General features: G+C 38.8%; 1 protein-coding gene and 1 long non-coding RNA gene across 3 annotated transcripts in view; both read right to left on the reverse strand.

Moving 5' to 3' along the window:
* The window catches only part of CRACD (capping protein inhibiting regulator of actin dynamics), a 129,589-nt gene that overhangs the window by 57,692 nt on the left and 44,573 nt on the right, over window positions 1–27,324 (reverse strand). For both annotated transcript variants that reach the window (XM_064418092.1, XM_064418090.1), the window contains exon 2: window positions 10,911–11,053. The gene's annotated coding sequence lies outside the window, so the exon portion shown is untranslated. The remainder of the gene's footprint in view (window positions 1–10,910; window positions 11,054–27,324) is intronic.
* LOC135300020 (uncharacterized) lies at window positions 13,926–16,091 on the reverse strand. The gene is made up of 3 exons (XR_010361886.1): window positions 15,912–16,091; window positions 15,443–15,664; window positions 13,926–15,014 (listed from the first exon to the last, which is right to left on the reverse strand). It is a non-coding gene; the product is annotated as an uncharacterized LOC135300020 (long non-coding RNA).

Raw genomic sequence — 27,324 nt, forward strand, 5'->3', positions numbered from 1 at the left:
GAGCAAACACTCTCTGGACTCAGGCATGGTCACTGCCCTGAGCACATTCTGTAGCTATTCAGGTCCTTTGCACTTCAAACCCCATGGCTAAGATTCACCTTGGAGACCAGCAGATGAATATTGCAATACTGAAAAGCACAGGTGTTGAGAGGTACCTCTCTTAGAGGGACTACCTAATCTAGCAACAAAGCTGGAGGTGCATGAATGACCACAGAACAGCCTCCTAGCTGAGGACAATTAGTAGTGTTTAATTGTCACACAAGGTTATCAAAGGGAAGCAGCATCGCTCAGACAACAAGCATGAAATAAGTGGTGAAATAATCTGGTAATGAAGAGGCAGGAACCTCTCTCCCTATAATTTCCTAATATCAGCTTCATCTCAGTCACACCCAAACTGCCTGCTCCCAGTGTCACAGCCTTTCTCTGTTTAAACAGGGATGAAAATTGAAACATAAGCATTTGTTACGCATCAAAACATTAAATGAAAGAGGATTGAAAGGTGAAGTGACAAAATCAAACAATGCCAAGTGTAAAGAGAAAAAGTATTTTCCTTCAATTTTCTTACATTAAAGTAGGTTTTAATAGCTGAAAAGCATAATGCAGTAGACATTTAAAAGGTCTTCATTTTTCCTGAATTGATAGCAATGCCATGCACAATGCCAAACTGAAATATTTGCATCCCGTTCCCAGGTTAGTTTACTTCAAATTTCATCTTGATTTATTTTCAGTGCAATGGGAAATGGAGGCAGTGGGACTTATAAAGCTTGTTATATATAATTGTAGATGTGGAGGTTATTAATGCAAGCATATATTTGGCATAGGCACTAAACCTTTAACTCAGATAACACACTTTGTCAGAAAACTTACCTGCTTGTTAAAAACCCAACTCACTCAAGTGCTCCAAAGCTACATGCAGTCAGCGGAGAATATTTAAGCTAGTAAAAGAAATCAAGAGAGAGTGGCAGAGAATGAAGCAGGCAAAAACCACTGGAGCCAGGAAGTTTCTGATGAGTGGTTAATTGTACAAAAGGTGGGAATGCATTATTTAGAGAAACATGTCCCACAGGAGCTACTCAGGAGGTGACAGAGAGTTCTCAAGCAGCGTAGTTGGAATCTTGTTTCTCAGGTGCCCCTTAAATGCTGGAGGTCTGAATGGTAAAACTTTCAAGTTAGCATAAAAAAAACCTGTCAATGTATGGCATTTGCCATGTAGTCATCTAATCTCCTTCTTCAAAGAAACTCTGCTAAGTATGACCAGCAAGGCTGCCTTGAGCCCACTGAGTGAGCTTTGAGAAAGACTTCTGTTTCCTTGAGAGTGGACAGGTGCTCCACTTTCAGATGAGCAGCTCCAGCAGCATATCCTCAGCAAAAGCAAAAGCATAAAGGGTTGAAGGGAGAAACATCTCCTAGGAAATGTGCCCCTCTGCCCTGGAGCAAGCACAGACTGCAGAGTGCATACTAACACTCCCCATGACACTTCCTTCTGAAGGCAGACAAGGAATACCATTTGTCAGTTTTTAACACAATACTTCTCTGAAGTGCTGACATTGTGAAAGCAAAGGCAAAATGATAATTTTTTAAATGTCTTTACCAGAAGTCTCAGTTGGAATGAAGCATGTCTTGCATTAATGAACAGCCTTCCATCAAAGTAAAATCTGTTAAGTATTACTTCTTATCTTATTAAGCCACAAACCCTGTTTAATATTGCTCTATTATTGTCTTATCTATGAGCAGCTAAATTTCTGCCAGGTTGGTTCAACTAACCAACTTATGTTGCTGTGATTCTGACATTTCAAAAAATCTGTTACATAATCAGAGCAGAAATAAAAACACTTGAGCAGCTGAAAGAGTAGAGCTGAATAGGGAGTGCTACGAAACAGGAACAGATTTAGGAATAATGAGGTCACCTCACACCTCAACACACATGAAGTTATTCCGTTCACTCAAATGACTTCATGTTTGGTAGCAGCCACAGCACAAAATACCACACCATTTTAAAGAGACAGAAGCATTTTCAATGTTCTGGCTAATTAGAAAATAATTAACACAGAACAATACCATCATGTATACCCCTTCCAGGTTTCTCCTGGCTTGACAGATGAAGAGAGAATTAAGAAGGGTGAAAAATGTTCCCTCCCTCTCCACATCCTCCAAGTGAGACACCCCTCATCTGGGCATATGGTTGCAGCTCCAGAGCATCAAGCAATTGTGGCATTTAGGGGTGCTTCAGAAACATTTTGTGCCTGCTGGAGGACTCAGCTGTTGCTGTGGTGGCAGCATGAAAGGTCTGCTTCTTATCAGGCTTTTTAGCTTTTCAGCCTTTCTTATTCGAGATATCTGCAGTTTGTTCTTTAGGAGAGAGACATACTATTAGCAAGGGAGAGATATACTTCCAGCTTCCCTCCAGACTGTCAAGTCACACCAGGTAAAATCAGAGCCACAAGGTCTGGCAGGGCCAGCATTCAGGGTTTCCTGGATGTGCAGAGCAGGTGAGGATCAGGGAGAGGCAGGAAGGCAAGGAGACCCATGTTCAAGTGACCACAGATAAATGAACAACCAAGAAGTAGACAAGAAAGTGAGAAATCCACACAAGCTTAAACCAGTTTGTCTATTCATTGGATTGGTGATATCTGTGCAGCCAAGAACTGGGTTGTTTGTGTTTTGGATTTTTTCAAAAAGCATACCCAGAGATCATGCCTTTTTTTTTTTTTTTTGCTATAGAAAGGAATACAGCAGTCTACGTCTAATAAAAGAAAGTTCCAGATGTCAAAATTGTTCAAAAAGCATGACTACCTACTGAGATAAAGCATGATAATGTTATGCCTAAAAGGGAGTTGGTATCTAAGCAAATAAAGATTGGAATCACTGACTCATCCACCCTGGGCCTTTAAGGCAAATGGATGAAGGGCTGACAGAAGGAAGAGGGGGGAAGGAAAATAGGGAGGCAGAGAGAATTTAAACAATATTAGCTAAAAGTGACTCCTAAATAAAGATTAAAATCACTGCCTAGTGGATTTTGGGGCTTCTGAAGTCACAGCCATGAAATTAGCAGAAAACTGGCAGTTCACAATGTATGATGACTTCTATGAGGAAAACTTTCAGCAGTATTTTAAGAGCTACCATTGCATAGTTCTTCCAAACTTCTAGAAGCATAAGGAGAAATTGGCATAGTTCTTCCAAGCTGCTTAAAAACATAAGGAGAAATTGGCATTTATTTGAAGTATCTAAAAATCACCACTTCCATTTCATAATTAACTCAACTATCTATTTTAGTATAAACAAAAAGCCTTTTCCAAATTTCTACTGTGTATACATCCTGCTGAGTCCAACACAGTTAAGCACTCCTAAGGAAGGCAAATGGCCCAGGTGTTTTGTGTTGCACTCGTGTGATAAATATCATTGGTGGAACGATCTAGGCTGATCATGTTCAGCTAGCTGTTAGCTAGTTGAATATAAATACAAAACTTCAAAGCCAGAGAAAGCACTATTAACTTCAGCTTCTGTAACTAATTCTCAACACAGGTCAGATTTCTTTATAGATTAAAGAGGCATTTCAGTCTTCTAAGGAAATGTTTTATGATTTTCAGCATTAAGGTTTACATAAGAAAGTTCAGTGTCTCTTCATTCATACATATTCTTACAGTCCCTCAATGGACTGAATTGTGGGCTTTTCCATTTACAACTTCACATGGACATCACAAAGGCTATATTAATTTCCCTTATGCACTTAAGATGAATTATAAGTAACTAAGCTATTGAGGATGAGGATTGCCTTTCATTTCCATCTGAAAGTCTTTCTTTTTTCAGGCCTGCAAACTCCAAAGTTGTTGGGCCCGTTCCCTTGGAAAAGTCCAAGTGTCCATGAGGGCAGCCTATTTAATCATTTCAGCAGAAGTAAAATATATAGTTGGTATTATTTTCATTAACAATTTCTGAAACTAAGACACCAAAACCCCAGCTGAAGAATTCATTTTAATTTACCCTCAGCAACTTCCTGAATTGAAATCTAAAAGAGTTATTTTGTTCATGGTCTAGTTTTCCATAATTCCTTCCTATATTTCTGTCACTGGAGATTTCCTTATTGTAGCTTTGTTTGTATGCCTTAGCAGAGGAATTCCAAGTTTGGAAATAGAAAAGATTACGTATTGAATCCTTAAAGATAGTTTTGTCTTTGAGTTCTAAACTTTAATTTCTGAAGTGAGACTACAGAAGAATTAAATAAGTAGGGTTGTTTAGGAGTCTCTTGAGTGTTTTCTAAGACAAAATGTTGTCAGAGAAAGTTTCAATTCAGTATCAGGAAAGGTCTCTATACAGAGTATACTAAACAACAGGACACATCCACAAAGTGCAGATACATTCACCTTGACAAGGTACTCAGAAATGCAACAAAATTAACTTAAAAGAGGAAGACAAGATAAACTGAATGCTGTATTGCTTCTTAGAGACAGCTTCTAGGACTCTCTTGTTCAAATACTAGAATTAAGCTGATCATTGCTGCAGCTTGAAATAGTGGGAAAGAAAAGAAAAAAGGGAAGTAAGAAAGAAAACACTAAATCTGTTCCTGCTGCAAAAGCCCATATCTTAGAATTCCTGTACAAATACTTGGGTCTTGCTACCCCAAGTGTTCAGATATGCTCCAGATTATGTAAGACACTGGGTGACCCACTTGCAGTGAGAAAGACCTGCAAGACCAGCCTGGTCAGATCTACATTTTTTAGGCACAAGCAGATCCCTCACAGCAATTTATGAGGAAGGAAGAGGTTTCCTCTGTAAATAAACTGAAAGTGTTTCATGTCTTTAATTTACAATTAAAAACTCAGTTTATTTTTACAGTATCTGAATCGTCAGTACCCAGTACTTCAGAATGAACATTTTGGTTAGTATCACTTTCAGCTGCAGCCATGGTTTTTTGTGGGTGCCTTTGGTTTGGGTTTGGTTTTTGGGTTTGGGGTTTTTTGTTTTTTTTTTTTTTTTTCAAATGTTACTGAAACAAGAAGTATAGTACAACACATTTATATCATCGCTGAGATTTTGAAATCAAACACAAGGTAAATTCTCCCTTACCTTTAAATCATGCACTAAAGTGTCTTACATTTTAGGCTGATTTGGAACAATGCAGTAGCAGCATTGTAAGGGTACATCAGTCATTGCGTTATATTAGAGGTCTTGAACATGTGAAAATTATAGCTGCACTTCATAACAAGGACCTGTAAGTCAAACCTCTCAGGGGCTGTAGAACTCTGTAATAAGAAAGTCATATTGTACAGGACATGTTTTTCTTTTTACTGTCCTCTGTTTTATTTTCCTTCCTCTGCTCACTAATGGAAACTAATAACGTTAAATGTTTATTTGATAAACACTTTAATTATAAATAGCATTTCTATTTAACACAATAAACAAATGGAGCCATACATGAACACTATATTAGACAGCTTAATAGTATTGGACAGTATTATAGTATAAGCACTCTATTGGCTACCTGAATGCTGCAGAAGCACAAGGATTTACAGGAGCTTATTTTCTTCAGACTACATTATCTAGTTGCATGTTTCCCATACTCTAAATTGCACCAAAGAATAAACAACTACATTAATAGGCTCAATAAAATATACTTTTACTACCTATGTTACATAGGAGCATTATAATAGCACATTGTATCTTCCAGATCTGAAAATACTACAGCCATTCATAATTACATTTGTCCTCTGTAAAACATAGTCAGAGTAAAATAACAGTTTGAAAGTCCTTGAAGAGCTTTTCTAGGGAAATTTGCCTGTGAGTTACATATCTTTTGTACTCTTGCTTCATCTACAGGACCAATCTTTGGTTTTGGGAAGAAGCCTCAGTTTAGACAACAATATATGCAATATAGAAACTACATAGGACAGAAACCAGCACTATAGGATACTGTTTTAGCCTGAGTTTTATCAATAAAAATCAGTCATCTCAGTGGGAATTACCCAAAAATTACAGAAAAGTTCAGCTCCCCTTTTGACCTAAGGATAAAGACGATGGAGCTGGAGAAGGACCTTGTCTTGGAGACACCTCTGTCCACTCTCAGTTCACAATGTTACAGAGCTCCAAGAAGCTTTTTAAAAGCTGCCTAAGCCTTTGAGCTGTATTTCAGCTGAGAGATTCATTTGGATGTAGTGGAGGAAGGTCACAGGGAATTCCAAGTCCTTGAATACAGACCAGATAATCAGACCACCGCCATAACAGCATTTAACGTGACATTTCATAATTAGCTCTGATAAATACTTGGGTTTCTTTTCTGTTTAGAATTTCCTGAAGAACTTTACTTCTCTCCATCCTAGTCAGCCACTGAAACCCAGGGTTACAGTGAGCTTTCAGCTCAAGAAAGCACTCAATCATATTAAAATTAAGTGTCTTTTCCTGACTTTCTAAGATTATTTAACCACTGTCAGATGCCTGAGGCAGAACATCACAAACACATATATCACATTAGCAAAGTCAAATCAGGATTTGTGTCAATTTTTCCTGTCCTAATCCTATGAACTTGAATTTCTAAGTACTCTTAAGATGCAAATTTGAACTTTGAAACTGTAATGTAGGAGCAGAAATGAAAAAAAGTATTACCATAGGGAATCCTTCAATTGACCCAGTTCTAAAAGTAGTAGAGGAAGCATAAATCACCTTTTGCCCTCACATAATTTTTCGTACAGAACTCTTCATTAATATTCACTCAGAATTCAGCAAAGAAGAAATTAAAACAATGTGGTCTACAGAATTACTAAACCTGAGTCAGTTGTTGTCAGCAAACAACCAAAACAGAAACTAATCCTAATTTTGCAAACATGGTTCCTGGCCTTCTGAAAATACTGGCTTGTCAAAAGAAATTCTGAAAACATTAAAAAAAACCTCAAGAATCATCAAGTTTCACAGTTTGGACCCCATTTTAAAATACAAGCTGCTCCAGAATACTTCTGGTGAGCATGGAAATCTTGCTTAGAACTAGTCAATCTAATTAGGAAAAAATAATTTCAATTCTAATTATAACTTGGTGACCAAAAGAAAGAAACAGATTTAATTACAATCAAGCTATACTCTTGCAATCAAACCACTTCACAAGAATTAGCTTTGCCTTAGAACATATTATATTCATTTTCCTAAAGCTCTTATTCTGTGTTAAGCACAAAAATTCAAAAACATACAGGCATTTAGAGGCTGAATATAAATACTTCTCTGATTTTAACATAAATATACCATCCATCTTATTCAAAGGAAATAAAAGCAGAAAAAACTATTGCAAAATTATCAAGACAAGTTCTTGCATACTGGGCAGCTTCCTTGAGGAACAGAGCAGATGCTAAAGGTAATCAGTTCTGTTATATATTGGGAAGATAAAGGAACATGAAAAATGGGACATGACAACTTCTTTTGTTCATTGTTGTTTTATTTAGAGCTTTCATACCATTATTTCAAAAGGAGTTGATCAACAATAACTCTGCTATTCAGCATGGTGGCATTAGCTTTCAGAGGAAATTTCTGCAGAAGGAGCTTGAGCCTTTTGCTTCACTCTCTCCAGGCTCTCTGGAAGATCCCAATATTGTCAGGTGTAACTTCCATATTGTAACAGATCTACTTACTGCCCTCCCACTTTCCTGCCAGTAGTAGTTGAAAAAAGCCAAATCTCTCAACCTCCAAAACCTTACTGGTTGCCAGCTTGGTAAATATGGATCTCACAACTCTTATCAAGAGAAGGACTTGGTGCCAACACTCAGAAGCTGATAACCTCCAATGCCCCCAGCACATTCCCCAAATGGTATATGAAACAATCATTACATTGTAAATGGATATTTACAGTATAGGTTTCAGATCATCAAAATATTGAGCATTTTTACTGTAATTATTGCCCTACAACAATTAGCAGATGGATGTAACCACCACAGTTTTCAACTCCTGCTGCAATGTTCTGCAGATGATGTGATATGCTTAACTTACTAATTAATTGCATATCAGAAAACAATTAGCATGGATCTGTGAACATAATTTCAGGTTGCTGCAACTGTCAGGCCATCTTCTTGGTTGTTCTTCTCAGGTCATGGAGGCAACAAAGGCATTGACTCTTTTTAAGTACAGCAGAGGGGATGCTGTGGCTACGGTAAGCACAGGTGAGTTTTGCAGAGTTGTTTTCCACAGAGTGTAAGGATGAAGCTATCCTGCTGAGCTCCTCTACCCCAGGTTCCAGTCCTGCATGGCCAGAGGCACCAGGTGAACAAACCATGGACTGAATAAGCAAATTTCTCAGGTGTGTGGGGTCACTCCCTTGCTGGGCTGGAACAAGGACATGACAGTGTTCTGCACAAAACAAGTGAAGGCTGAATTGCAGAAGAGCATGAAGTCCGAGTCCATTTACAGTGAGAGACTTCCTGGCTGGTTTTGTGATTTTAAATTTGAAAAGACAACCAATTTGTACACACTAATATATGTAGAGGGTTTACAAATCAAGGGACTTTTCCTGTTGAGGCTTATCACTAAAACTCATTGCGAGAATACCACAAAAGAAGTTTAAACACCTAGAAAATGAATCATGAACAAATGCTACAACACAACACTGACTAAACCAAGGTCTGTGTCTTCCTGGCACGATCCTTTCTTCATTAAAACAGGAAATAGATTCTTTGCATAGCTAATTACTCAACAGTGACTCATTTCAGAAAATCTTTGTTATTTTTACTTCCTCTGAAGTGACAGAAAGGACACAACCAAATGTATCCATAGTCATCAGGTGTTGTAAGATAGAAAACTGAATTGGGCCAACATAAAGAACAGGAGAAGCAAAATTAGGAGACCAAGAAACTGCAGAATAAAGGGGGAAAAATTTGGATTATGCAAATGAAATAAAAAACTTTAATAGAATATAAAAGATCAAGATTTCCTGTTCTTCCACTTTTTTGAAGAATGGGGAAAAAATGCTTTAGTGGAAAATATCTTAAAGGAAATCTGAAATCTCTGGAAAAGCTGGGTAGGATCCCCAGTAAATGTGATTCTGAAGCCATTAATGTTTTAGCTTAATAAATGTGAGATGATGGAAGGAACTAGGAAAAAAACTGTCTGTATTAGGAAAAAACCCAAAATATTAGACTTCAATAAACTTGTTCAAAAGTTGACTAACACTACATTCACAAACGCTTTACAGAGAATCTCATGGATTTAGCAAAATCTCTACTAACTGAAAATTACTTTCTAAAAACGGTTTGGATTTTTTCTGCAGTAAAAAGCAGAATATTCTAACAGGATATGTGGGCGGTTACAAAAGAACACTGGGTACACTGTCAGAAAAAATGTAGCTTGAATTCTCTTGGAAGAAAGATTATATGCAAATTCTATACAGAAATATATATCTTGCATATTTTAGTTAATGCTATTGTACCTGACCACCCTCACAGACTGTTCTTTGAACGTCTGTATTTTAAGCCAGTGGGTATTGTATCTTTCTGGGCAAAATATAAAATAAATTTGAAAAAGGCTGTATTACTTGCAAAAATTAAGTCCATCCAAAGGAAAGAGAAGGTAGTTCAGAATCTGTGATCCTTACATACAAATGGCATGGAAATATGAGGTAGAGAGAGCAGGTAGGAAGCATCCTGTACTCAAAGAGCATTTTCCATTGGTGGTGGCACAGAAAACATACTTTTCTGCTTTGAATAAATAAGAACACGCCCTGCCTGTAGTACATTAACAGACCCCATCTCACAAACAGGTATGTCACAAACATATTTGTACCCTCAGCTGAGGTGTAGAAGGTTTTTATGGTAGAAAAATGTCAAAATTATTGTAACTATCTCAAGAAAACAGAACTTTTGTTTCTCAGCAGCAAGCCAATGTATTTCAGCTGATCATTTCAGAAGAGTTGTTAAAGACAACTGCTTGTCATTCATTCTCTTGCCGCATAAAACACCAGCCGAACAAACATTTTGGCAAGACAGTCACAAGTCAGGACTTTTAGGTAACCAATAGTCTTTTGAATTTATGAGGTGATACAGGTTAGACAGCACAGATTCCCTAAAACCACAACAACTTCAAACAGCACATTCATACTGCTTTGTACAAAAGCAAAGACAGCATTTCTACATTAGTTAGACTCCAAATCAAAATTTATAGGTACGTCCAGTAGAGTAGGACATTTGCAAATATGATGAACACATTTGTCCTGGAACAACGTTACAGAATGGCTGCTATAGAAAAAGAAATGATCAAAATATCAACATTCTCTACAGAAAAAAGAAATAAAAGGTTGGTGGGGGTGTGCACAGAAAATCTAAATGGACAAAATCCTCCATTGCTGTCACTCCACTTTCAGAGGAAACATGCAGGGTACAGTATGTTTTAACTGTTTTCAGCTTCTTCCAATACTTTTTAAAACTGAAGCATCTAAGAAAGTAGAGTTGCAAATATTTTATAAATAATGAGCAGAATCCAAAACCCAGCAGAAAGGGAAAGAGTGCAGATTTGCTCTGATAAAAGCACAAATGGCAGAACTACTCCTTAGCACCAATTCCCAGCCGCAGCATTCTACAAACATGCTGTGCATGTCCTGGCAAAGTGAGAGTTGTGTGGTACACTGGCAGCTACATAACACTTTGCATGGCTAATAAAAACTTCTGTGCTTGACATGAAAGATTATATTTTCTGGTTTACACAGTATTTTTTTTTCCACAATACACACAAAAGCTACAAAACAAATAGTTTTAAGCTCAGGAACACATGCATTAAATTCTCCCTTTTAAAACAAAAATAATCCTTTTGTTCTAAGTAAGAATAGGCAGGTTAAATAAATATTTTGGTGTTCAGCTATCTAAATTTTCACTTCTGCCTTTAACATAATGAATTGTCAAATGAAGACACCACTTCCATTGTTAAAGGATCAGCTGGAAAACCTTTCTTACCTTTTTTAAGGCGAGCTGTGGTATTTTCTACTTCCAGGCAGTCCTGTACTTTCTCAGAAATGGGTCTTTTCCTTTAATAGAAGTGATCAGAAGTCAGGATATGCTGCTAGGGACCAGTGGTTAACATTCTCCTCCCAGACTTCCTAGATATAATTGGAAAAGAAATAACTTTAGTTCAACTTTTCTAGGCAAATCTAAGAGTGAGGGTTTTGTGTCTTCTCTCTTTTGAAGGGTGCTTATAAGCTGAGAAATTTCTGCCTGCCACATCTCTTGTAAATGGTTTGAGATGCCAGCAGTCTAAAGAAAAAACAACCGAGAAAGAGAGAAGAAAAGATATTGCAACCTGAGAAATTTTTTGGTAGCTTTGGATTTCCCTGTGAGACTTTCATACAAAATGGTCTTTATTTCCTCTTTCTAACTAGTGAAATGGCAGCCCTTTTTTATTTTTCCTTCCAGTCACATCCTGCAGTTCTAAATCAATTATATCTCAAGAAAAATATGTTACTGTAGTTTGGCTGAAATAAAAATGCCATGTATGACTCTCTTAAAATAAAAAACTGATAATTTCTAAAAACTAAAATACGAGCTTATAATGCCTTCGGTTTTCCCTCTACTAGAGTATGGAGAAATAAGTTTTAACTATTTTTAAAATAAAAACATATCTACTGCAAACAACTTTAAGTAATCTATTTGAATACACTGCAAAACATAAAAAGTTTAAACAGGTGAAAACAACCAACAAAATTGAACAAAGCATCTAGTTTTTTAACAGATTTTTTTCTTCTGGTTTCACTAGTTTCCAATTTTACTTGAAAAACTTAACTGTAATTTTACCATTTTGACCTTGTATTATTCAAAAATTTCCTCCAATTTTTTGACCCCTTTCAGGAATGTTTATGCTTCCTTTCACATATAACTAGAAGGATCAGACAGGAAATTTGTAGCAGCTATCCTATTCCTAGACTCTATCTCAGTTGTTAAATAGTATTTGCTATATTCATTCATTCTTATATCTTTAGGCAGCCACAAATAAGAGTATTTTATTGTAATAATGTAATTAGTGTACAGACTAAATCATGCCCCATTTGACAAGACAAGGGTAAGTGTGTATTTGGTTCTTGGTAATCAAATCAAACTGCTTGCAAGCATTAAATTATTACTGCTGAAGTTCAAGGACTAAATGTTGGTGAGGGTTCTCAAGCTGCCAAGACAGATTATCTAGAACTTCAGATGTTAAAATCTCATATATGCACATCAACTTCTAATCTAATTTTCACATGCAGACTCAGCACTACTCTTTTTTCTGGGCACAAGATGCAGCATTGACAATAGCATGTGCATGTCTGAGAATGGAAAGTTTGTGGCATGCATCAGGTCAATGTGGTTCTGCCGAAACAGAACAGGTAGGAATACATTTCTTTTGTCACCATAAAGCATCCCACAGTAACCAACTGCCAGTGCAAAGGTCTCTGTTAGCTCACTGCTTTAAATCCTGCATGCACCCAAAATGCCTGACACAGCCCCTCGTGTCCCTGCCCTGCAGACATTGTGCTGCTAAAGGCAGAGCAGAGAACATCTCTCAGTGTGCTAATTTCACATTTCCCTCCCTTTCTGCACCTCAGTGACCAATGGCAGTGGCTATGGCAGCACAGAAACCAGGAGTTCAGTGCACCTGCCATAATGAGCCTGCTGTAACTGAGAGACTTCAAGTCTGGTGCCTTGCCTGCATCCCAAGGGAACCAGCAAATCTACCAGTCCATTACAGAGAGCCAGTTTTCATTCTTCTGGGTAAGCTTTGGAAGTATGGGAGCAATGGGACAACTTCTGAATTAGCTTATTGTTCTCAAAAATCAGAATTCAGAGCGTTTCAAACTCCTGGGTATAAAACAGACCTTCATTGTTCAAGGTGCAAGAAAAAGAAATTTAAAACACAGTCATTGTAAACCACTAAGTTCAAGATGCATACAAGGAGATGCAGTAATAGAAAAACAAAAAGTATTTCTTCTATTTACTAACATTCTTTTAATTTTCAGGGGAAGACATGAAGGCAGATGGATTGGGAAACATATCAATGAAAAGAAAATTCCTGAACACAGGCCAGCATGGAATATTTGGATCCTGAAATTATTTCAGGAAACTATTCTATACTCTGCTTTTCCAATGGAGCCTAAAATTGAATGCAGAATTAGAAATACATATTTCCAACACAGAAAGCTAAGCAAATGCACATTCTGCATACACTTAGGGAAAACTACTGTATCTCACAGTAATAAGTACCCAATAGAAGCAATGATGCCAGACCTAAGCAATTCTGAGCAGAACAGAAATCAGGAAATAAAAAGTAGCCTCAGATTTTGTTTGAGAACACAGACCTCTCCATTGTGCATTTTATCTTTTCACAGTCTATACTTTACCTCGACGCATAATAATAGTACAAAATTTTAGAACAGAGAAAAGCCATTATAAAGCAAGTCCCTGAAAATACCTACTGTAGGGCTAGAGTTACAAGTGGTAAATTGATCACATGGTCTATTTTCAGTATCTCAGACAATAACTGTTCTTGTACCAAGTCCATATGGTACTACACAGCACAAGACTAGTAAGCAATTAGGCATGGCAAACCATCAGATATTGGTTGACTAAAGGACCCCATTAGATCTTTTCTCCCTGCTTATTAAGTCCCCATTCTTCTAAAAACACGTTTCATCTTCTCAGGATAACTGAGTAACAGCCCAAAAGGAAATATGTTCAGCATATCACAGGTAAATATAATCAACATTACTCACAGAATATTTTTTTTAAATGCAAAGAAAGCTTGTGATTGAAAGAATAAAAATTATCCTCAGACAGAGAAAACCAACAGCGACTCCTGAAAAAAGCAGAAGGGTGTAGAGATACCTGCCCGTTAAAATACTGAAAACTATGACTCAGTGTTTCATATCATGAACAAGAACCTTCTATGACTTAAATGGTTTCTTTAGAACGTGGTAGATCGCTCTGCACTAGAAACAGGGCTAGCACATTTTAAAATTTGATCCTCAAATTAATTTTAATAACACCTAAAATTAATGCATTTAGTACACAGTTAAAATATGTGGAATATCAGTGAAAACATAAATATTTTCCAGACTACTTACTGATAAAAGCTTACAGTGAGTAATTAGCCATGAATCCTAAAACCATATGGTTTATGGTTTGGATCGGAAGGGACTTAAAGATCATTGAGTTCCAACTTGATGCCATGGGCATGGGCAGAGACATCTTCCACTAGGCCAGGTGGCTCAGAGCCCCATCCAACCTGGATGTGAACACTCCCAGGGATGGGGCATCCACAGCTTTTCTGGGCCACTTTTTTCCATGCCTCACCACCTACACAGTGAAGGCTTTCTTTCCAATTTTCAGTCTAAACCTCCTCTCTTTCACCTTAATGCCATTTCCCCTTATCCTGTCACTACATGCCCCTGTGAAAAGTCCCTCTCCAGCTCTCTTGCAGGCCCCCTTTGTGTCCTGGAAGGTGCTCTGAAGTCTCCCTGGAGCCTTCTCTTTTCCAGGCTTAACAGCCCCAGCTCCCTCAGCCTGTCCCCATAGGAGAGGTGCTCCTGTGCAGTAGGAAAAGTAGTACAATTCAGTGAAACACTTTCAGCATGGTCAGGCTGAGGAAAGAAGTTGGAACTACAAGCTGTTTTACTAGCAAGTTATAGCATATTTTGATATCAAGGGTTAAATTAAACCCAAAACCAAAAGAACAATCATGCATTTCTTGGTGGCCACTAAAACCTTAATTTCTCTGGACCAGGTACGGAGCTTGTTCTGTGTTATACATGGTACAAATCCATTACTTTGGATTGCTGTCTGGACAATGCATCATCAGTATCCACAACTGCTCAAATAAACTCCAGAGATCATATTAGATCAGGGTAACACTTTATCATGGTGCCAAACTTGGGTTTGACTCTCCAGCCCCTGTAGTAGCACAATTCCCAAACAAGCATGTGCACACATAAACACAGAGCTTTAGAATGGCAGAGTAAATTCATTACTTACATTATTACTTTCTTCCCAAAATCAGAGGTTTGGACTGTTCAGGGGGAATGAATCCTCTCACTGTAAATACCAAAACTCATTAAAGGGGGAAAAAAAAAAGCCAGCAGTTATGATCTGGCCTGCCCTTTCTAAGGTTTCTGCCAGTTACACATTTCTTAACCAAAACATATACAGGAGTCAAAAGGGGCTACCAGGACACCATCAAATGTACCTTTCCTATCCATCCCTCCAAATATATTAGCAAATTATGTTTTTAGTCTATATGCAAAAAAAAGTTCCCAAGCATGGTGGGCAAAATATGTGCTCACTTCTCAGCCAAAATTAAATTCACATGTTTTCATGAGAGATAAGTAAGAAGCTAAACATTCAGAACTAGTAATTAAAAGAACTGCAAATTACAGAAAATATAAAAAATCATGTTTAATAAATAATATCTCAAGAAGAAGCACATTCATTCTGGGATAAAAAGCTTTGGAAACTTAGCATACCTATTATGATTGATATGTACTGTGTCCTAGAACTCCAGGGTATCACAAAACGTAATTTAACTCATACAGCTGCTTGATGGAAAAACAAGCAGTAGAAATGTTCTGCTCCCAGTTTTTAATAGAGGTAGGAGTGGCAGAGGTGGGAGTGGAGAATTCTCCCAGATCTCCTTACACCATTATTTTCAGCCATGCATTGCAAGGAATCCTCTTCTGAGCTGCAAACTCAGAAAGAAAATAAAGAAGGAAAAAAAATTACCAAAAACCATTGAAAAAGACCTGAGCTGACTATCAGCAGTATTCTGCAGGCCTGTATGTCTGAACAGTACACACAAGGGCAACAAGGTAGAACGATGTGAAGGATGCAAGGAGGACCTCGCTCTTCCCAGTGATATCCAGTAACAGCACAAGGGGCAATGGGCAGAAACTGAAACACAGGAGGTCCCTCTGAACATCAGGAAACACTTTTTACCTGTCAGAGTGACCAAGCACTGACACAAATTGCCCAGAGAGGTTGTGCAACCTCCATCCCTTGGAGATATTCAAAACCCAAAGGCAGAGACCCCTAGACAGCAAGGTCTAGCTGAGCCTGCTTGGGCAGGTGGGTTGGACCAGATGGCTTCCAGAGGTGCCTTGCAAACTCAGGCAGTCGGTGATTCTGTGAAAATTGAAGGGAAAAAAACAGGAAAGTAATTCCCATGATTAGGAAACAAATAATTGAAAACTTTCCTATTTTTTTTTCAAGTATAACCCTATTTATCACAAGTCAAGCAACAACATGAGTAAATAGGATGAAACTGGATTAACAGACCTGCAGAACAATTGCTGTTGACATTGTAATTTCCCTGGGTCGTGCTGGCACCATTAAAAACTCATCTATCCAGTCAAGGTTACAGAGATAAAATCCAAATGCAAGCAAAAGACTGGATAAAAAGGAAGCTCTGATCTCCCAAAGTACAGGGTAGAAATAGTCTTTTTAGAAAAACCTGTCAGATCTTAATATGAAAAATGCAGATTTTGCGGGGCTGACCACCCCCTATATGCCCTGTTCACCTCTGCTCTCCCTCTCTTCTCCCCAGCACAGCCAGGGGCAGGGAAGGTTAATTGTATTAGCACAGCCTCAAAGCTGCATCAAAGACACTGGGAGACATCCAGATGGGTAAATGAAGCTGTTTGACCTGCATGATATTCCTGCTGATAAGGCATAGAGAAGGGGAAAGTTTCTTGTGTAGGAGCGATGATGGGTAGGACGGTCGGGATGGATGGAGATGAGAGATCCCTGAAGCCAGGTCTGGAACTCATGGATTATTGCAAAGGGCCTGGGTGCAGGGGCCCTGCTGGGAGCTGCCAGCCACAGCTCAGAGCAGGCCCCAAAGAGAAGCCCCAAAGAGAGAGAGAGTGAGAGAGAGCAAGGAATAAGAGAGCGAAATTTCCGTTACAATACACTAAATCTTCTTCTGTGCTGAATATTCTAATTTTCACTAACCAATCTAGTACAAGATACAAATCCTATAGCATTTACATACAGCCTATAAGAATCATTACATTACCATACTGTGTTACATTTTAAACCTTAAAAACTACTCTTTGGACCCCTTGTGCCAAGCTAACCCTTGGACCTGTCTGCAAGCAGAAGGTATTGTTTAATCAAAAGGGGATTACCTTCAGCCAGCCATACCATTGTTTTCCAGTTCAGTAACTAATGCTTGGTAACCTCAAAGCTTGCTTTCATTTCCATCTTGCTTATAGTTTCCATATTCAGAAAATCTTTTGCCAGGCAATCATATTTATAAGGCTTTCCTCTTTCATCTTCCCCAGCACTCTTGGGCTTAGGGGAGCTTCGTGGCACTGCAGTGGGAAGGTGGCTGCATCTCTGCAATGACCAATGCACCACAGTCCTGCAGCACAGCCAGGGCACGCTGCACTTTTACCTTCACTGTTGCTGAAAAAGAACTAAACCAAATTAAGGCTTTGCCTGTGTTGTAGGGTGCTAGAGAGAACTTCTCTCTCAGACTATCCCATTCTGCTCTCTGATCATGCTTGGCTAACCTCAACCTGTCCCTAGCCATGGGGAGCTTGCACAAGTGGGAATCGAAGTGCACTTTATTGTGTGCCAGTTACACTTGGACTGGCAGAATTTAGGTGTAAATTGCCAAGGAATAAATGGAAACCCAGGCTCTCCCTGTGCCTTGGTTTCTTTTTCACACACTTTATATGTAACACACACTTTATATGTCTGCCTTAGGAAGACATAGCTTTTTATTTCAAAAAACAATAAACACAACAGATCTTGTACTTTTAAAGAAATATATCATGTTCGTTCTCAAGTACCACAAACATCTTCAATTAGAAATGCTCCTAATACATTCTGAAAGACAAAAACCTCATCTATTACCATGTCTTTATTTCACTAGCAAGATCTATGATTTTCCTTCTCTGTTTATTGTGCCAAGTATAACCTCTACTGCTTAGGGGGAAAAAAAGTTGCTTCTTTCTTTTCAGTACCTTAAATGATAACACTGGTCACCAAACACCCCAAGATTAATTTATGATGGCAAAATCCTCTGGTTACTTTTGTCCACTAAAAGTGTAATTCAAAATACTGTTCTATGGTTATGTGTCACTCCTGAGTATATAACCACATTATTTCCAGACATGGCTAGAAAAATTATTTGTAATATTATGTGACCAGTTTCCACTCCCTTTACTTGATACAAATTGAATTCTGTGCTACAGGCTGACTTAAATGAGGCTGTAAAATTGTTTGTGGAATAGGATCCTGCTGTACCATAGAAAAAGTTTTTTAAAAAGTAAAAAAACCACAAAACCCAAAAAAGCTTCAGTCAAATGAACTTAAAAGAAAAAGAGAACGAAAAAGCCTGAGAAACCCCTCTTTGAGGAATGTCATATCACAAAGTGCAGAGGCAGCAAATGCCTCATGGAGTAATGATGCTTAACCCTAATGTGTACCCAAGAGTATAGAGAAAAAGAAATTTTCTTTCAGGTCCTCAGTCAGTAGAGAAATCACTAACAGTTTGTTTCAGACACTCACTCATGCAGATATAAACTTGCCAGCTGCCTTGGAAGCTCTCTGAAGAAAGGCACTACATAATCATAAATCATTAATGAACAGAGTGACCTCATCTTTGGGTAACTAGAGAAGCTTGAACCCAACATTCTGTATAGGTAGAAAGTCTTCTAGTCAGCAGTGCCATGCACCAGTGGGCAGTAAACACAAGAGTATCCATCCTGATGTCACTGCAGATTCCTCTTGACAGGCTTTGTGTTTTTGTCTCAACCACTACAGGTCATGGGTGGCAAAAAGCAGAAGCTTCTGAGGACAAATGAGGTCACAGTTCAATAATTAAGAGTGGGAACCCTGCCTGATCTCTTTGTTTCATCCAAGGCTTGCCTGAAGTGAAGCATTTAACAGATGTAAAAAACATCTTGCTAGCTTTAGGAACACAAAAATAGTAATTGTGTCTAAGCTGATAAATGATGCAAGGCTGTTAATACAGACCACCAAGGTCCAACCTGGTGCATGCAGCACCATCCTGGGGAAGGCCAAACACAAAACAGAAACTCTGCTCAGTAACACCCAGCTCTCCCAGCCCCCCCTGCACCCCACACCATGCCAGGAGGAGTCCAGCTTTTTGGGGCTCTGTCTTTTCAGCCCAGATCCCTCACCTTTCACCTACGGCTGCAGCTGCTCCAGCCAAACAGGCTCCCTGCCCCATTCACATGGAAAACACGGGAGGCAAAGGCTGCCCGCAAAAGCTAGGAAAAAAGGGCAGCTGCTGGCATGAGGTCAGACAAGGAAAATGCCTCTTGCACAGCGGTAAAGCTGCTGCTAAATGAAATAAAGATCACAGATACAAAGTACCAGATCCAGTCCTATGAGCTCAAGGGTATGGCATTTGACAGAGACTTTTGCAGTGCCTAGAACAAAAAATTTGGTTACTCCAAACTTTTCCAGTAACTACAGGCATCTTAATGTCCTCAAGAGGACAGCACTCCTTTAAAGAGAATTTAAATGAGACAGGACAGTGACTGCAAGATCTCCCAATGAGGTTGAAAAAGTCATCTCTGAGGGGAAAAAAAGCCCAAAGAGAAAGATTTCTGTGGGGGAAAAATTAGGGTTTTTTTGGCAGAGCAGAAAAGATGTTGTGTCTGGGAAAGTTAGCCAAATGAATCCATGCTGGACAATTCTTTGGGGCCAGCAGTTCTGTGACTGATATGCAGCATGTTTATGTAGAGAGAAATTACAGGAGGAGCATTGCACTGGCATCTTCATTGTGCTAACAAAGCAAAAGAACTCATCTGAGTGTTGTTCCAGCTGCATGCAATGATTTCACTTGGCAAATGCCTAAGCTACCATTACTGTACATGTAATAACTTGTTTTCCAGCTAGCTATACAAGCAACTGAAGTATTGTATTTTTCAGCTTCTTCCAGCTAGTCTGTCCTAATATGAGAATTTGCCTCTGAAACTGTGGTTGATGGTTACTGGCAGCCCAGTATCTCATCCTGACAGGTGTTTCAGTTGTCACATAAAGTTCACATCTGCTTCTCTCATACTGATGTATCATTGCTTAGGCACAGAAGGGTCTGTGCTTCTCTCCTCTCTCGTCGTCCTGTTTCTGGAAATCAAGAAGTGAAATTGCACAGACACTTGGCATTCTTTCCCTGCACGAAATCTATATGCAGAAAGCTGCGTTGTCTAGATGAGATTAATATCACTTAGTGATAAATCAATAGTTGCATTCCTGAAGAGCTTGCAACCTTCTATATTTTCTCCCTGACATATAAAAAGAGAGAAGGTAGAAAATGAAGTGATGAGGACCAATAGTTTCCCTAATTGTTTCTGGTTATCCTAAAGATATAAAATATGAGATGAGAAGGGATAAGGAAAGGAAATAATTTGCTGTACTAAAGTCTGACAGTCTTCTATGAAATACAAGGATAAATAAATTTTTCTTAGGATTTTCAATGTTTGTTGTGTTCATTTAATAAAGCACTGCAAGTAGTGAAAGAGAAATTGCATGGGTGTTTGTGAAAAACAGTTCCATAAAACTGTGACAAAATCAAAAGACTCAAAGGAAGTAAAAAAATCACTGAAATCATTACTCTCTAGTTTACTCTCCTCTCAAAATGACCCACACCAAATACCATGGAACAATATTTCTTTCAATTCCATGACATTTCCATGAATAAAATATATAACATTTCCAGAAAGGACATTAATATCTCTCCACTTGACACTGAGAACTGCCCTTTATCAGCAGCAAAGTTCCTAAACCTTTTACTGCTGGTGATAAGTAAAACATAAAACTGTAAAACATATATGCATGCAAAAATACATCTACTCACCCCTTCAGGCATATACACACAACCAGTCTTCAGGTTTTTACAATACATTAAAGAAAGCTTCAAACATCAAAGAATTTTTTACTTGCATTTCACAATGTGATCTTACCAGAATATAAATAAAAAAACTCCCCAGCTTTAGTCAGCAGAATTAAATAAAACAGTTAATAGGGCAAGAGACCTTTTATTCAGCTTAAAACTAATTAGTATCTATCCAAATATCAAATATTGACTCAAAAGAAATTACAGCTCTGCTAGGAATTTTGTCTTTTTTTCCCACATCACCTATTCAGGGGCATATCTTGGAACACATTGAAAAATTCCAGTTTGACATTTGTGGTTTTGTTGAAATAAACAACAGAATAAATAAGAAATAATTTTAAAATCTTCTACCTTCTCCCCAAACTGTAAGGCCTTCCTGCTACATATTTTTTAATCTCAAGAAAATGCATGTAGAATTTTATATAGTTATTGCAAAAGTTATCTTTTGGTAATTGTAGTGGGCTACAATTTCAGTTCTAGAAAAGATGGATGTGTGCTGCTTATTATTCGGTGTCATGCTGTTCCTTCACTTAAATTGTTCTGTCTCCCAGCAAAGTGAAGCAAGAGATGAATATCTTTCCTCTGTTTATCTTTGAATTGGAAAATACATTTTTTGCAGAAGCTATTCTTACAAAAAGAAATATATATTAGGTGTAAAGGACCTTTTAAAAAGCAACCAGTTGTAAAATGAGTTCTTTATTTTAATATGAACTTATTAATAGGATCTATATCACAGCATTTAAAGGATTTTAACTGGATGCTTTTTCTAATTATCAGGGAAATCTCCTCGATTAAGTTTGCTGTGAACACCATACATCTTATGAAGTCAATGACATTTTAAAGCAGTTCAGACATCCCTTTCCAGGTATGGCTGGCTGTGGCATCAGCACCTCCAGTGTGACAGACAGAAAATGTATGAAGTGAATGAGAGGTAGCTGTGAAAGTACAACACAGCAACAGCAGTGAGCATTTGTCTTTGTCGTTTTAATTTTTGGGACACTGAATAAGGTTTCACTCCTGAAGATATTTTCACTTACCTGGAAACCTTCTCTCTCCATGTGAAAAGATGTATGGATTAGGAAGCTCTCCTATGCTTTTAATTTCCTAGGCTGCTGTTACTCTAATGATATGGTTTGCGTACTCTTCTGGATAAGCATTAAGTCTTTCTCTGAGTTTGAGAAGCATCCAACATGTTTTTGGAACTGTTATACCAGCAGTAAGTTGTGAGAAGCCTGTGGATCAATTTTATGTTTCTCATCCTGTTCATCAACATCCTTTAAAGGGCACCTCTATCAATGAGATGGTAGAAGGTAAATTTGTCAACTGCCAGTAGCAGAGACACTTAAAATCTGCTCACTTTCTCTTGGTAAGAAGGTGTTGAGAGTAGGAAAATGGGCAGAAATTTGAAAGAAAACCCATTCAAGTAGTATGCCCTGAACGGAGAGGAAAGGAGATGGGAAAAAAAGACTGTGTGGTCTACCAGGCATTTCCAGCAACACAACAAACCAAGACCACAGCTACTCTGGAGGAGCAGGTTCTTCTGGTAGAGCTCAGAGAACCTGGAAAAGCCCACCATCAGCCCAGTTGCAGTCTCCACCATTACATAGCTGGGGCACATTCTGCAGCTTATTTCATTGTTATATCAGGATGATTTTTATATATTTAGGTACCAAGACAAAACAACTTAAGTGTTTTGAAATGTATATTTGGTGTCTGTTTGTGTATGAGATGAGCCTGGAAAGAAGGGGCTGGATTGGGAAGTGGTATTTTCTCTCCTGTGTCCTGTCAAGAGAGAGGGAGGGAGTAGCTGGGTGGGCAGCTGGCTGAGGTCAACCCACCACAGTTTGTTATTGACAGGCAAAAGGTTCTTCAGCACCAAGGAATTATTCCAAGCGTAGATTCACTTTTAGTTGTGCCCTTTCAAACCTAGAGATCCCAACTCTCATAAGACTTTCAGTGCACAGAACTTGTATTTTTTTTTTCTCTTAATTTCCCCCTTCTCTGATAGCTAGGTAAATATGGCCAAATGAAAGTGATATTGAGCACTAAAAAGGACCCAGTTACAAACCATTTTTCCAGATGTTTAGAAAGTTTGGTATTTGTGATTTGCTTTCACTTCAGTATTTCAGATATTGCCCGGTGATAATTTCTCAACGGTGCTGGAATGACCATGACGCCCACTAGGAATTAAGAAATCCAGCTGATGTGAGTAGTTAGATTGGAGAGAACTCTATAGGAAGTACAAACAAGTGACCTGAATGCCAGCTACAGAAGCTGCATGTACATACCAACAGCAGGGAACATGGGGATCTGCTATGGCAACAAAAGCAGGTGAGCAGATAGAACACCAGTGCTGATACCCCACTGCCGGCAGATGAATCATTTGGCTATAATTGGGAATGCTCTTTTCAACAGCTATTTTTAAATAAAATGTCTAAGAAGCTTTCACAAGATCTTGCATGCTCTATTTCAGTATCCAAGAAGTACCAAAATACTACCAGAAATTTTGGTCCCAGAATATTGCTGCCAGGATCTCAGAATAGAATGAAAATTTACATAAAATCATGAAGCGAATATTTCCAGCTTGTTCCATCTTTGGTCTAGGTTCAAGGAGCCTAAATAACCAGTCTAGCATGCATGCCTAAGGCAAATACAACTTCAAATCTTTGATAAGTCCATCTGCTCTTGATATCAAAAAATGCTATAAGGAGTGAATGTTGGAAAATACACGAAATGTTAACTTGAGAGGGACAAAAGTTCATTTGGTTGAAACAAAAAATTAACAAATCTGAAAAATTCTAAGTTTCAATAGCATCAGAAGGAGTTTAAAAATAGATTTGATCACAATTAACAAAAATATGTTTTTCCCACATCTGTCAGTGTGTCCATTTACCACTTGAAGTAAAAGCCTAAAAATTGGTCCACAGCTTACTGTACAATAAACCAGATAATACTGTAGAAAAAGGAAAAAACAGGGGGGGAAAAGAAGGAAATAAAGCAGGAAAAAAGTAAAATTTTTAGTTTATATAAAAAGCTTTATACATTCCTACTGACAAATGGTATAGCCTGGGTCACATAAAAACTAAAGATTACAGAATTGTATTCATCCAACATAGTCTGCTGGATTTTCTTTGGAGTCAAAATACTCCACATTAAATTGTGCTACATTCTGTAAAATTATAAGAATATTTCTCTGGTTTGGTTTGAATGGAACCAGTGGGTTTGCTTCAGTGTGACAGTCATAGGCAGGAAAGGTGCTCCTGGCTTGCTCAATCAAAGCAAAATCATGACAATTTCCTCTATCCAGCTTGATAGTACTAACCTTTCCCATATTATTAAAAAAAAAAAAAAAAGACACATCTAGAAGGCTTGAAAGTTCTTTTTTCACAAAATGAGCATGACACATGTAATGGCAGCAGGATTTGTCCTACACTGAAGATATCTGGGACTTCTCTATTTATTATAGCAATGCATTTCACACATTTTATGCGACCTTCCTTCTGGAATACTCATGAGTACTCCAAAAGCTATGATATGTCACCTCTTGTAACTGGTACAGAAGCTTAGTACATTTCTTTAGACATCTGTTTCATGCTATTAAATTAATAGATTTCCTAGAAAAAGAGGACACTTTACTGAATTACATCTTGATCAAGAAAACAACTGATTTTTCAATTTTCTTACAAAGACAACTTTCTTGCCAGCTAATCAGCCACACAGGGTCTAGTTGAAGGCCTGTCACTAGTGGTGTTCCCCAAGCTATCCATCAATGACTTGGATGAAGGGGCAGAGATGTCCTCAGCAAGTTTGCTGATGACACCAAGCCGGGAGGAGCAGCCAATACCCCAGAAGGGCCTCAGCAGGCTGGAGAGATGGGCAGAGAGGAAATTCAGGGAAGGCAAGTGCAGGGTCCTGCACCTGGGGAGGAGTAACCCCGTGCACCAGCACAGGCTGGGGATTGACCTGCTGGAAAACAGCTGTCCAGGGAAGGACCTGGGGGTTCTGGTGGCCAACAAACTGTCCAGGAGCCAGCAGCGTGCCCGTGTGGATGGGAAGGCCAGTGGTGTCCTGGGGTGCATTGGGAAGAGCATTGCCAGCAGGCTGAGGGAGGTGACCCTGCCCCTCTGCTCAGCCCTGGTGAGGCCACATCAGGAGTGCTGTGCCCAGCTCTGGGCTCCTCAGGGCAAGAGAGACACGGAGCTCCTGGAGCAGGTCCAGTGGAGGGCAGCAAAGATGAGTAAGGGATTGGAGCATCTCTCTTGTGAGGAAAGGCTGAGTGAGCTGGGCCTGTTCACCCTCAAAAGGAGATGACTGAGAAGGGAACCCATCGGTGTCTGTAAGTGTCTGAAGGGAGGGTGTCAGAGGAGGGATCCAGGTTCTTCTCAGTGGTGCCAAGCAACAGGAAAGAGGCAATGGGCAGAAACTGATGCACAAGAAGTTGCACCAGAAGAGGAAGAACTTTACAGTGCAGGTGAACAAGCACAGGAGCAGATTGCCCAGAGAGGCTGTGGAGTCTCCCTCACTGGAGATACTCGGGAACAGTCTGGACACAATCCTATGCCCTGTGCTCCAGGATGACCCTGCCTGAGCAGGGATGTTGGACCTCTTGACACACTGTGGTGGTTCCTTCCAGCCTGACCCATTCTGTGACTTTATGAGTGAAGTTTCTTCCTACAGAGGTCAAGTGTTTTATTTCAGTCAAAACCAATCACCACTGAATAAGAATTTTGCTATAAATTCATCTTCAATACTCGATAAAGATTTTTAATTCCTCACAGGGAGAGAGCCTGCCATGGTTTAAGTATACCTGTGAAAAGAGGTATTGATATTTTGATGTATTGATTATTGACAGCATACAAAGGTAAAATGTCACCAACATATGTTGAACCTGGAGCATATCAAGACTTCTGATTTGAAGAAAATTGGTGATTCAGCATGAGTATTAGGGACAGACAGATCCTCAGGTGACAAATCTTGTCCTCCACACTGTAGCCCTGAGAGCTCGACATAGCTAATTATAACAGCACAAAAAATCCCTCTCTGATATGCTCAGGGTCTGTACACAAATTACAAGTTTTTCACTAATAACTCAACCTGTATCAAAAGGGAAGAGGAAGAAATGCATAAGATGTATACACAGGTATTTATGTCCAGGTAGGGGCTGGGTTGATCAAGTCCATTGTAGTAGTTAATTTGTGAAAGCTATATTTATGCCTTAATAGCATGAGTGATTAGTGTAAGCCTTTTGTTGATTAAAAAAACCTTAAAACGATCTCTCAAATGCTTCCAGAAATTGTTATAGAACAGAAATCAATCAAAATATTCACATAAGCAAGGTTCACAGTTGTAGCTTTTAATGGAATGAGAGACTGTTCCCTTCGGTGTCTTTAATTTATGAATTGTATCCTCCTGGTTGTATGGAATATCTTCTCTAGGCATGAAGTTATTAATGGAGACAGAACTTTGAAGAAGTGCTTTAGAAAGCTTTCTTGCCCCTGGAGACTTGTCCCAAGGGATTATAGTAACCAAATGCATTAAGGAAGCAGTGAAATACTTTCCAAATGCAACCTGCATATTTCCAAAGAATTCAGTTGCAGCCAGATTACTTTAGCTCAAGTTCCTTGTGCCAAAAAAGCTTTGTCTCCTTGCCAGAATTAGCCACCTAATTTTGGAAAGTTCACCACACAAACAAAGGGAACGTGTGAAACTGCAAAGGAGGTGTTATCACTTCTATTCAACAATAACAGGCTGTGATAGATCCTTGCTCACCAAATTACTGTAGCTTTGCAAAGAATTTTAATTTGGAAGCAGCTTTAATTTGGATCCTATGGGCAAGTAGGATTTAGAATTGTAAATCCATGAAACCCTGAACAAATCTCAGATGTCGGCAAGCTACAAAGAAAGAGCTTCTCTTGTCTAAGACTAGTCTTGTTAGACATTTTTTATTGTTTTTTCCTTGCTAAAACACAAATTATAGATGCCATCTGGAGTGCAATGAAATAACTGTGATTGAGGGTAGTAATGTACAAGCAAATAGCTGTGAGTCCTAAATCTAAGTCATTATAATGTAAACAAATGTTTACGTATTTTGACAAGTGGTCATTGTTCAATCTTTCCTTCACTGACTGAGTCCATTCTCTTCTCCCTCACCAGCTGCTCACCTCAAACCCGGCAGATTCGATGCCTTCCCTTCACTGGAGTATGATCGAAAGGGTAGGCAACCTTCAGCACAGAGATGGCAACAAGCCATAGGACAAGAAGGGTGGAGCCTAGAGAAGAAACCAAGAACATTCTACTTTTCAAAATGTTTTCCTGCCTTGCCTCCAAATCAGGAGCCATAGAGCACACAAAGCAAATCAAAAAACCCTGATGTAATTATGGACTTGTGCTGCTATTTAACAGAAGAGTGTGGAAAAGAGATGAGCTGTTTCATGGACACAGTGAAGGGAACACAACAAGAATGTGCAGGTCAGGAGC

The sequence above is a fragment of the Passer domesticus genome, chromosome 4 (assembly GCF_036417665.1).
Source record: "Passer domesticus isolate bPasDom1 chromosome 4, bPasDom1.hap1, whole genome shotgun sequence".
NCBI lineage: Eukaryota > Metazoa > Chordata > Aves > Passeriformes > Passeridae > Passer > Passer domesticus.